Consider the following 12,278-nt stretch of genomic DNA (forward strand, 5'->3'; position numbering starts at 1 on the left):
TTCTTTTTCAAGTGAAAATGGTATTTGAAAATTAGAGTTGTGTTGGACATGAATATAATTTTGGGTTATTTTGGAAGTTTTGTGAGGATCCGAGTGAAAATTTTGAAAAACAGCTTTCTGGGGTTTTTCGAATTCTCGAAAAATTCAAAAATTCAACTTCAAGTGAAAAATGAAAATTTTATGGCCAAACACTGATTTGAAAAAAAGTAAAAAAAAGTTCGGAAAAAGTGAAAAAATTATCATGTCCAAATGGTCTCTTAAAATAATTTTCACTTTAATTGAAATTATGAAGTTGGAGTTGGAGGTGAAGACGGAGTTGCGTTTGGGTATACTTTTTGCAAAGGGAGGAAATGGGCCTTCATGGCTATTTATAGTGTTAAAACTAAGAAAATATCATTTTTAGATCTGTAAAAGTAAATATCTCATGTTAAAAAAAATAGGGTAATAAAACTAAAAATAAGTATGTAAAGACTTTGGAGTCCAACTCCAAGTTGTATTTAAAAATTTATAACCAAACACTAATTTTAAAATAAAGTGAAAAAGTATTCCAAAAAAATGAATAAAATTTGGCTAGAAAAAAAAGGGCCATTTGTATCTATACCCGCTTTTTGTGTCACGTTTTAACTTATGCTCGCTTTGCAAAAAAATTACAAGCATACCCGCTTTTCGCATAACTTCAGCATACGGGGCTGAAGTAGCAAAGACTGAAGTATGCTGAAGTTTTGCGTGACTGTCTTTGCTACTTTAGCCCCGTATGCTGAAGTTACGCGAAAAAGTGTGTACGCTTGCAATTTTTTTTGCAAAGCGGGCACAAATTAAAACGTGACCCAAAAAGTGGGTATAGATGCAAATCCCCCATTTATCTATCTATATTTATATCTATATCTATGTTTATCTATCTATTTATTATTATAAAAGTACGAATAATTTATACTAAATGTTGAACGACTAAAATATCCCCGAAATATTGATCAACTTTTATACCCTTATATATTTGTATAATTTAAGGATCTAATTGTAAATTACCTAATGATGGAATTCTTTTTCGATTAAACTACACATACACCGACCCTATAAAGTTGACCCTACTTGGATTAGAAAGACACGTCCATGATTCCCTCTTTTTTTTTATACGTAAGATGCTTATATGCATATAATGAAATTGCATACATGGAGATATAACCTCTTTTTGTATTTTGTGATTTGTTTTATTTTCTTGTATGGTTTTATTGCTATCTGACAAAAATTGAGCCATTATATATTGAAATAGGGAGGAAAAAGCTAAATAAAAAGCTTAAAGTTTTGACTAAACCAAACATAATTAAACTATTCATCTTCGAAGCCTAATAACTTACATATAACTAATTATTTAGAATTCAAAGGTCCTTAAATGCAGTAAAGTTTTATTATACCTTCGTAATTGATGGAGTTTTATTTCTTAAAAAAATCATTCCCTCGAGTAAGTAATAGATGAGTTTTTCATGTACAAGAAATTTATTAAATGTACTAAGTCTTTTCAAAATTTATAGTAAAAACAACTAAAGAGACACTCCTATATATATTAGTCTTTCTAAAACCAGCCGTATTTGGCCAAGAACAAAGATATAGAGGATACAAGCATGACGAACTATATCAAGTAACGGAGCAAACGCATGCCTCCTTACATTAATTTGATGAATGAAAGTAAACTAAAGCTTATGCAATTAGATTTCTATTACTTTAGTATCTATTTTATAGTTCAACTAAATATGTTCTGTATATTAATGCGGTTAAAATATTACTATTTCTTACACAAAGCTTCTACTAAATGACAATAATCCTCATCGACAAATGCGCGAAGCATAAACTGCAATCATTCGTAGATTGTTTCGCTGGATACCACCAGATTTTGATGCACAAAGAAGATGCAAAAAATACAGCCTTAACCACACCTTGGGGAGTTTAATGCTATAGATTCATGTCGTTATGTCTTAAGAATGCTGGTGCCACCTACACGAGGGCTATGACCCTTTTTCACGACATGATTCATAAGGAGATCGAAATATATGTGGATGATATCATCATCAAATCTCGGAAGAGTTTAGAGCACTTGGATAATTTGAGGAAAATTTTCGAGTGCCTGCAAAGGTATAGTTTGAAATTGAATCCGGCAAAATGCGCGTTCGGAGTCCCTGCTGGAAAATTATTGGGCCTCACCATAAGCAGAAAAAAGGATAGAATTGGACCCATCAAAAATCAAGGCCATTCGGGAATTTTCACCACCCAAGAGTAATAAAGATGTGGTGAGTGTTGCACCATATTTTGCACTAGTCAAAACAAGATTCAACTTGTAGTTTCTCTGTTGTTGATAAAAAGAGTCGTCACCTAATATTTAAAGGTATACTAGGGTACCTATTTAATTACCAAGTCATATTCACTATTAATCGGTTAACCGGTGAGATTATGGGTAAGGGTTCTTGTTCTTCTAAGGGGAAGGTGTTAGGCCCTCCTTAAAATGTACCTGAGGTAGCTCCATAGGACTTGGACTAGGGTTGAGATCAATTATATATACTATGCTTTAATTAATATTAAAGAGTATGGCTTACTATATACATAGGGGAATAAAAGGAGCGTGCGACCTTTAAAGGGGTGTGAATTTACAAAGGAGTTTAAATATATTGGTGGATTAAAAGAGTTTTAAAATATACATGTAAACAGCTTAAAAGTATAATGTATGTAAAAAGAGGTTAAGTTATAAAACACTTGGTTTAGAGAATGATTGTACATGTAACTCTAGGAGATGTTTGTAAGAAAGTGAGTCTATGCTTGGTTTTAGAGAATGATTGTATATGTAACTCTAGGAGATATTTGTAAGAAAGTGAGTCTAAGATATACCTTGATTTTTAAAACTTAAAGAGAAGCAGTCTTTTGAAAATCCATTTGGGGCGACAGTACTTCACTTTTTATGAAAATCTTATTTACCTCTTTGAAGATAAAGCTTGCGATTTAAATCTGATTTCTTTTGAAAAATGAGCTACTGTTTTTTCTAAGTTCTGGGCTTCAAGATATTTTAATAAAAGGGAAGGTGAATGAAAGCGTAGTTATGACATGGGCAAATTATAACGAGCAAAATAGGGATTAGTTACTAACTAATTCTTTTAGTCCTATGTTCTTTAGGGTTTGCCTAGGTTTAATATGAAATTAAAGCATGAAATGTGATTGTTATATACATGTGAGATAGAACCATAACAGAGATATAACAAATGCAACAAGACAGTGGGATGAACTAGCGAAGCAGTAAATAATAATAAGGAGTTGAGGGAAAGAGGACTCGACTCTAGTGATGGGGCCTCAAGGAGGTAGGCCCAGCTGTAAAGAGACACATCTACAACTGATTTTGGCCTCTCCAGAAAAATAAAACAAGGCTGGGATTGGGTCTGAGTTCCTTAGGAACTTAGCAGGCCCAAGTGGATGTGCATGTCCAAAAGAAAGGAGAAAATCATTAGGCACATATTCCATATATTCAGCATATTCAACCATGGATGAAATATATAAACAAACAACTGGAACAAAAATATGTTAAAATATCAATACTCAAATACTATGAGAAATTATACAAATGTGGTAGTTATACATGGCATATAATTTACATTGAAAAAAAAAACTTTCGTTGTATTTAAACACTAAACCCCTAAAAACCCAAAAAGTGTCAATGAATTAGGGGCTAAGGAGGGAGTTTTACTCAAGGTCGATGCCCCCTTTGAATCCCCCAATACTTCAACGTTCCCAAGGAACTCAAGGCCCAGGGCAATGCGTGTGCCGCGGGAGTGCTACCCAACCTAGAGTCAAACTCCACTCCCAAATACCCTTAACCACTAACAACTTATTTTTCCCTATGGGTTTAAGTGCCAATAAGGCCCTTTCAATGTAAACTAAATGCTATAATATCTCCTACCACAGAAGTATATTTTTCTTTCTAATAGAATAATATAAGGGTACACAAACAATTCTACATTGTCTAATACTAGATGAACAATCCACATGTTAAGTAAATCTGAATGTCAGACCTTCGAGCACATATATGATATAAATAGAAACATCATAACATATTGTTAAAGGTCTAAACATTTGAGAAAAACACATTCAAAGGGAAGGTGAAGAATACAGAGTTTAGATATGTAGCAATACAAGAAATACAGATACTCCTACCCCTGACAAACTAGCTTTAATATTGCCATTAGCACATGCATAGACTGACCATACTACTTAGAATTTCTTAGAAGGCATCAACAAGGATTTAAACAAACAATTATACTAAACAACTTCTTAGGCATTACTAGAAGTATCATAACATAATCGTAGTTCTTAGTAAGACTATAGGTTATAGATTCAACATGGAGTTCCTAAAGATGTTTTAATATAATCCCTTTAATCTTAAACAAACCACTTTTTTCAATCAGTAGCAATAGAGAACTTCTCATAGGATTGAAAATCAGACTCAGGTTTTAGAATAGAAGAAAAGAGAGGACTGAGTATAACTTCAAAGGAAAAACATGGAATCATAAAGTCATGGAGACAAACAGGGATATATACAATATTCAATCAGTTATGCATAGACATTTCAAGTGGGGTTGTGATTTTATACAGACAAGGGAGCTTTATAGGTTATAGAATCAAGTTAAACATGTCATGAAGGGAGGGGGTTATAGACAAGGGAAGTATTATACCAAAACAAGTTTAACTCAGGTGTATAGCTTAAATTAGCATCTGAATCATGAGGTAGTCATACTCATCTTAAAAATTATTATTTTGACTATAACAAGAATGACTACATCCTACTTTATGGAAGATACCTTAATGATAACAGGATGTAAGCTTCACAAAGCCAGCAATGTCACAAAAGAGATTAAAGATAGGAAAGTACTATACCAAATAGGTTTTGACTTAAACATGTAACTGAAGGCTTTATCTAAACATGAGACAACTAAGTCCAGCTTAACAACAATTACTAGTTAACTATAACAAACATGATCATAACTTATTTTATGAAGAAGAGGATAACTTAATCTTAGCAGAATATACACAGTAGAACTATGATATTCATGAAAAGAAGAAAGTTCAACTCAACAAGACTGTTTCATACAGATGCAACCAATAATTAGATATAATCATGAGAATGTCATAGCGATAACCCAAAAGTTGTCTTTAGAGTTGGCAGATATAGGTATAGAGAAGGAGAGCATCTAAACACTTAGATTTTTCATGCTTCAGTTAAACGATATGAACTTTCATATTCGTCACCATTAGGATTATCAAACAATAAACTCGACCACAAGACAACCAGAATGCAGGAAATTAATATGTAGAGGTAAAGATCATAGTAGAATCATCAATGAAAGACTATGAAGTTTAGATAAACATGAGCAGTCATCCAAGGCACATTACTGCTTAATCATGCAGACTGTTTAGACTTAGAAATGAAAGTCATCATGAGTCACATAATAGCTTGATCGATATTAATTAAAGACTTTGAGGCATGACAAGTGACCATAACAGACAACATCTTATCATAAACTTGAAGTAACATTTCTATACTAGTTATAAGTATCATAAACTACTATAGTTCACAGAAGGCAATAAACACATTCATAATATCCTACTAAGATGATCAAAAGAGAAAAGTTAGAGGTATACTGACCTTTTCAAGGGCATCAGACCAAACAAGGATTTATCTTAGTTGCATAAGACCCCAAATCTTCAATCTTGAAGCAGCGAAAGTACTCAGAAATGAGAAAAACGAAATCAGTAAGAAACCCTAGGTTATGGAATCTTAGGATTTTTCTTAGATGATTATTCTTTCGTATAGTTAGTGATTCTAGATTATGGTATATGTTGTTAGGTTAGAACATTAAAGGCTCTATTTATAAGGCCATTTAAGGTTCTTAGGGTTTCATGGATTCAAAATTATGAGTGGAAAGTGACGAAAGATTGAAGATGATAACAAAATCGAGTGACAATTAGAAAGAAAATAGAGGGAAAAATGAATGAAGCTTTTACCTGAGTGCACGACAATCATTACAAATGATAAAACCATTGGGTAAGACTGAAGGTACAAAGGTCATTACATTTGACCTCTGGTTCAGAATAATCATCACGAGGATCTCATGCATGATCTGATTTGGAAGAACGAGTGGAGAAACCAGATGAAATGAAGTTTTATCATTTAGGTCTAGGGTTTCAAATTGGGGGTTTCGAATGTATCGACAAAAATGGAAACTGAAATCACTGGCTTCATCACCTAAGGACAAAGGAGATGCATATGGAAGTCGGATTTGAAAGAACAAAGAACTGGGATTTCAACTTTATTGACTTCGTTTAATCTCTCAGATTTGAAGATCAAAAAGGGGAAGAAATGGCGAAAGTTGAATTTTTTAAATTTCATGCCGATAATGAAATTTTAATATCGGGGTCGGAATCCGATTCTGGAAGTTGGAGTAGGTCCATAGTGTTGAATATGACTTGTGTACAAAATTTGGGGTCAATCAGACATGGTTTGGTTGATTTCGGCATCGGTTGTAGAATTTTGAAAATTCAAGTTCATTAGGTTTAGATTGGAGGGTGATTCATGGTTTTAGCATTTTTTGATGTGATTTGAGGGCTCGACTAAGTTCTTATGATATTTTACGATTGGTTGGTATGTTTGGTTGAGGTCCCGGGGGCCTCGGGTGAGTTTTGGATGCTTAACGGATGAGAATTTGGACTTAGGCAAATTTCTGATATGTTGAACCTATTGGTTCCGCACCTGCGGATTTTGGACCGCAGGTGTGGCGCCACAGAAGTGGTATGGCAATCGTAGATGCAGCTCAAGGACCGCATAAGCAGAACCACATCTGCGAGGAATAGAGCGCATGTGCGGTGCCTGGGGATTTAATGAGTTTTCATAGGTGCGGTTCCCTAGTTGCAGAAGCGGGACTGCAGATGCAGCCCCATGACTGCAGATGCGGTAATCGCTAGGCAGAAATATGAAATTTCGAGGGTTTGAAGTTCATAACACCAAATTCGGTTTTGAGCTCGGGAGAAGGCGATTGTGTGAGGTTTTTGAAGAGGAAATCAGTGGGTAACGATTCCTAACCTTATTTCGTATATATTTCATCAATCTATTGTTATTTTACTCATCTAATCAAGGAATTTGAGTGGCAAAATGGAAATTTGGGGGAAAAGTGCCCCAACCGAGTTTTTGGGTTTTGATCGGGGTTTAGTTGTCAGAATTGAGTAATTTTTGGATGAGTGATTCTCGTGGGTGAATGAATGTTCTAAATTGGAAACTTTTACTCGATTTTGAGACGTGGGCCTAGGGAGGATTTTTGGGCATTTTCCTATTTTCTTACCTTAGCTTTGAATTAATTAGTTAAACTAGTTGCTTGTAGTTTTATTTACATTATGTAATTGATTGTATTAGATTTGGGCCACTCGGAGTTGGATACTCGTGGAAAGAGCGTGATATCAATTGATTTTGAGCTTGGTTCGAGGTAAGGGGCTTGCCTAACCTTGTGTGGGGGAACTCCCTTAGGATTTTGGTACTGTTGATATATGAATGCCGTGTACGTGAGGTGACAAGTGCGTACACTTGATAATTTTTAAAAAATCCTATTTTTATTGAGCACATATCTATGTTTTCCTTTAAATTGAGCAAATACTAGTATATGAAGCCTCCTGTTTAGCTTAGAAAGCACGCTTACGTGACTTAACTGTCTTACTTGCTTTAATTGCTTACTTGGATTATGTGTAGCATGTTTAGGGTAGAAATTACCTAATTCTTTGATACAAACTTGATTAGAACTGTAGACTTCCTTCTTGAGACTATTGTGTATATTGTTTTGATTGAGTATTTACTTTGGGACTACGGAACGGTATTCCGAGAGACCCCCCTGCACATTTATATTTGGGACAACGGGACGGTTTCCTAAGAGATCCCCCTGTACTGGATATTTACTTTAGGACTATAGAACGGTATTCCGGGATATCCCCCTGCACATTTATATTTGGGACTACGGGAAGGTATCCCAGGAGATCTCATTGTACTGGATATTTACTTTGGGACTACGGAATGGTATTCTGGGAGATCCCCCTGCACATTTATGATTTAGACTATGGGACGGTATTCTGGGAGATCCTTTGTACATTTACGTTTGGGACTACGGGACGTTATCCTAGGAGATCCCCTGTTGCTATCTCTGTGTACTGAGTTATTTCTTTTTGTGATTTCATCTTTATTGACTGTTAGTATTTTAATTATACTGTCATTTCTCATACTATTTTACCTTGTTATATATATAACCAGTAGGGCCCTGACCTGATCTCGTCACTACTCGACCGAGGTTAGGCTTGGCACTTACTAGGTACCACTGTGGTGTACTCATGCTCTTTCCTGCACATGTTTTTCGTGTGCAGATCCAGGTTCTTCTACTCAGCCATACTATCCGTGAAGCGAGGCGATCTAGAGACTTTGAGGTATATCTGCCGCGTCCGCAGACCTAGAAGTCCCTCTCTATTCTCCCTTCAGGTATAAACATCTTGTATTTTCCTTTGTTTAGACTTCTGGAGTTAGAACATTATATATTTCCTTAGCTTGTGATTCATGAGATTTTAGGTTTTTGGAGTGGTATGTTCAGTCGAGAGTGTTGTTATTGTATATGCCGAGCGGCAACTTGAACTCTTTTAATTTTATTTACCTGTTAGTTGGCTAGTTTTGTATCTTTAATTCTTTTTCCGCAATTTGTTAGGCTTACCTAGTTGTAGCCTAGTCTTAAAGACTAGGTACCATCACGATAGTTCATAGAGGGAGAACTTGGGTCGTGACAAGTTGGTATCAGAGCTCTAGGTTCATTGGAGTCATGAATCACAAGCTAGTTTATTAGAGTCTCGCGGATCGGTACGGAGACGTCTGTACTTATCTTCGAGAGGCTATGTACCTGTTAGGAAAATTCCACTTCATTTGATTCCTTGTCGTGCGAGATTATTGATTTCAAAATTCTAAACCTCTGTCTTCTATTCTCTCACAGATGGTGAGGACACGTGTTACCGGAGATGACCAGGCACCCGCACCCCCTGCTAGAGCTGCCAGAGGCCGGGGCTGGGGCCGGGGTAGAGGCCGAGGACGTGCACGTGGTGCAGCCGCTACTACAGAGGAGCCACCAGCAGCTCCAACTGGAGCCTAGGCACCTGATACGCCTACTGCTACTACTACTCTAGCTCTCTAGGAGACCATCGCGCAGTTCATGAGCATGTACACCACTCTAGCTTAGGCAGGGTTGATTCCCCTTGCTGCAGCCACCTCTCAGGCCGGGGGAGGAGCACAAACTCGCACTACCCGCACTCTAAAGCAACGAGTTCAGGTTAATCAGATCCTAGAAGTTATAGCGGTACCGCCTGTAGCCCCAGTTCAGCTCGAGGATAGGGCAGCAGCTTCAGAGGAAGAGCAGCGGAAGCTTGAGAGGTTCAAGAAGTACAAGCCTCTTACATTCAGTGGTCTAGTATTAGAGGATGCTCAGGGATTTCTGGAGGAGGGCCACCGTATCTTCCGCACTATGGGTATATCAGGGTCGAGTGGGGTTTCTTTCACTACCTTCCAGCTTCGAGGGACAGCCTTTTAGTGGTGGCGTACTTTTGAGTTGGATAGTCCGGCCGAGGTAGCTTCCCTTACATGGACCCAGTTTTTAGATATGTTTTTGAGGGGGTATGTTCCTTAGAGCCTAAGGGATGCATGGGGCGCAGAGTTTGAGCATTTGCGCCAGGGAACTATGACTGTTTCAGAGTATGTTGTCCGTTTCACTGACTTGGCTAGACATGCACCGACCTTGGTTTCTACAGTTTGTGAGAGAGTTTGCTAGTGTATTGAGGAGCTCATTCCCAGTATCAGGTCTAGCATGGCCTGGGAGTTGGAGATGGATATTGCTTATCAGCAGGTGGTGAGCATTGCTAGGATAGTAGAGGACATGCTTGCTCGGGATAGGAAGGAGAGAGAGGCCAAGAGGTCTCGAGAGTCGGACTATTATTCTGGTGCCCGTGCCTCAGCTGTAGTTCGCCATGGTAGGGATTATGTGAATCGCCCCATTTATTCAGCTCTTCCAGCAACCAGTGGTATTCCAGCTCCGCCTAGACCTCAGAAGCCTTATTATGCATATCCAGTATCTAGTATACCTCCTGCACGAGGTGCCATCAGTGGTCAGTCCAGCAGACCTGGCCTGAGCCAGTCACAACCGCCACGCCCTCCTAGAGCATGTTTTGAGTATGGAGACACACCCCATATGGTGAAGGATTGCCCTAGACTTGGGAGGGGTACACTCCACAACCTTCTCAGTCACAACATGATCTACCAAGTTCTCAGACCATGATTACAGCACCAGCTACCACCCCACCTGCGCAGCCAGCCTGAGGTGGAGGTCGGGGTAGTAGGGGTCGTCTTAGAGGGGGAGGGCAGGCTGGATACTATGACCTTCCTGCCTGTATTGAGGCAGTCGCCTCTGATTCTATCATCACAAGTATTGTTCCGGTCTGTCATAGAGATGCATCAGTTCTATTTGATCCAAGCTCCACTTATTCTTATATATCCTCTTATTTTTCCCCGCATTTGGGTGTATCTCGGGATTCTTTGAGTTCCCCTATTTATGTTTCTACTCCTGTGGAAGATTCTCTTATTGTAGACCGCATTTATCGGTCGTGTTTGATTGCTCTTAGTTATTTTGAGACCAGGGTCGATTTATTATTGCTCAGCATGGTAGATTTCAATGTTATCTTGGGCATGGACTGGTTGTCTCCCCATTATGCTATCCTTGGTTGTCACGCCAAAATCGTGACGCTGGCTATGCCAGGTGTATCGTGAGTAGAGTGGAGGGGTACTTTAGATTACACTTCCAGTAGAGTTATTTCATTTCTTAAGGCTTAGCGAGTGGTTGAGAAAGGGTATGACGTGTATCTAGCCTATGTGAGAGATGTCAGTATTGATACCCCTACAGTTGATTCAGTCCCTATAGTAAGGGATTTTCCTGATGTGTTTCCAGCTGATCTTTCGGGTATGCCACCTGATAGAGACATTGATTTTGGCATTAATTTGTTGCCTGACATTCAGCCAATTTCTATTCCTCCTTATCGTATGGCTCCTCCTGATTTGAAGGAGTTGAAGGAATAGTTACAGGAGTTGCTTGATAAGGGTTTTATTTGGCTTAGTGTGGCACCTTGGGGTGCTCCTGTCTTGTTTGTGAAGAAAAAGGATGGTTCTATGTGTATGTGTATTGTCGCCAATTGAACAAAGTTACAGTGAAGTACCGGTATCCTTTGCCCCACATTAATGACATGTTTGATTAGTTACAGGGTGCTCGAGTATTTTCTAAGATTGGCTTGCTTCCAAGTTATTATCAGTTGAAGATTCGAGAGCCACATATCTCGAAGACTGCTTTTAGGACTCTGTATGGGCATTGCAAGTTCCTTGTTATGTCATTTGGGCTGACCAATGCCCCAATAGTATTTATGCACTTGATGCATAGTGTATTCCGGCCATATCTTGACTCGTTCGTTATTGTCTTTATTGATGACATTCTAGTATACTCTCGGAGTCGGGAGGATCATGAGCAGCACCTGAGGATAGTGCTTCAGACTTTGAGAGAAACAAAATTATATGTGAAGATTTCGAAATACGAGTTCTGATTGGATTTCGTGGCATTTTTGGGTCACGTAGTGTCGAGTGAAGGGATCAAGTTGGATTCGAAGAAAGTGGAAGCAGTACAGAGTTGGCCCAAGCCATCACCAGCTATAGAGATCCATAGTTTTCTTAGCTTGGCGGGTTGTTACCGCCGATTTATTGAGGGATTTTCATGTATTGCAGCACATATGACCAGGCTGACCCCAAAGGGTGCTCTGTTCAGATGAATGGAAGAGTGTGAGGAGAGCTTTCAGAAGCTCAAGACAGCTTTGACTACAACCCCAGTATTGATATTGCCTACAGGTTCACGTTCTTATATTGTCTATTGTTATGCCTTGAGGATTGGCCTTAGAGTGGTACTGATGCAGGATAGTAGGGTGATTTCCTACGCATCCAAACAACTGAAGGTGCATGAGAAGAATTATCATGTCCATGATCTCGAGTTAGCTGCTATTGTTCACGCCCTGAAGATCTGGCATCATTATTTGTACGGTGTTCCTTGTGAGATTTACACTGATTACTAGAGTTTGCAGCATCTGTTCAAGTAGATGGACCTTAATTTGCATCAGAGGAGGTGGTTAGAGCTGCTTAAGGATTATGA

Source organism: Nicotiana tabacum, chromosome 22 (assembly GCF_000715075.1).
Source record: "Nicotiana tabacum cultivar K326 chromosome 22, ASM71507v2, whole genome shotgun sequence".
Classification (NCBI taxonomy): Eukaryota; Viridiplantae; Streptophyta; class Magnoliopsida; order Solanales; family Solanaceae; genus Nicotiana; species Nicotiana tabacum.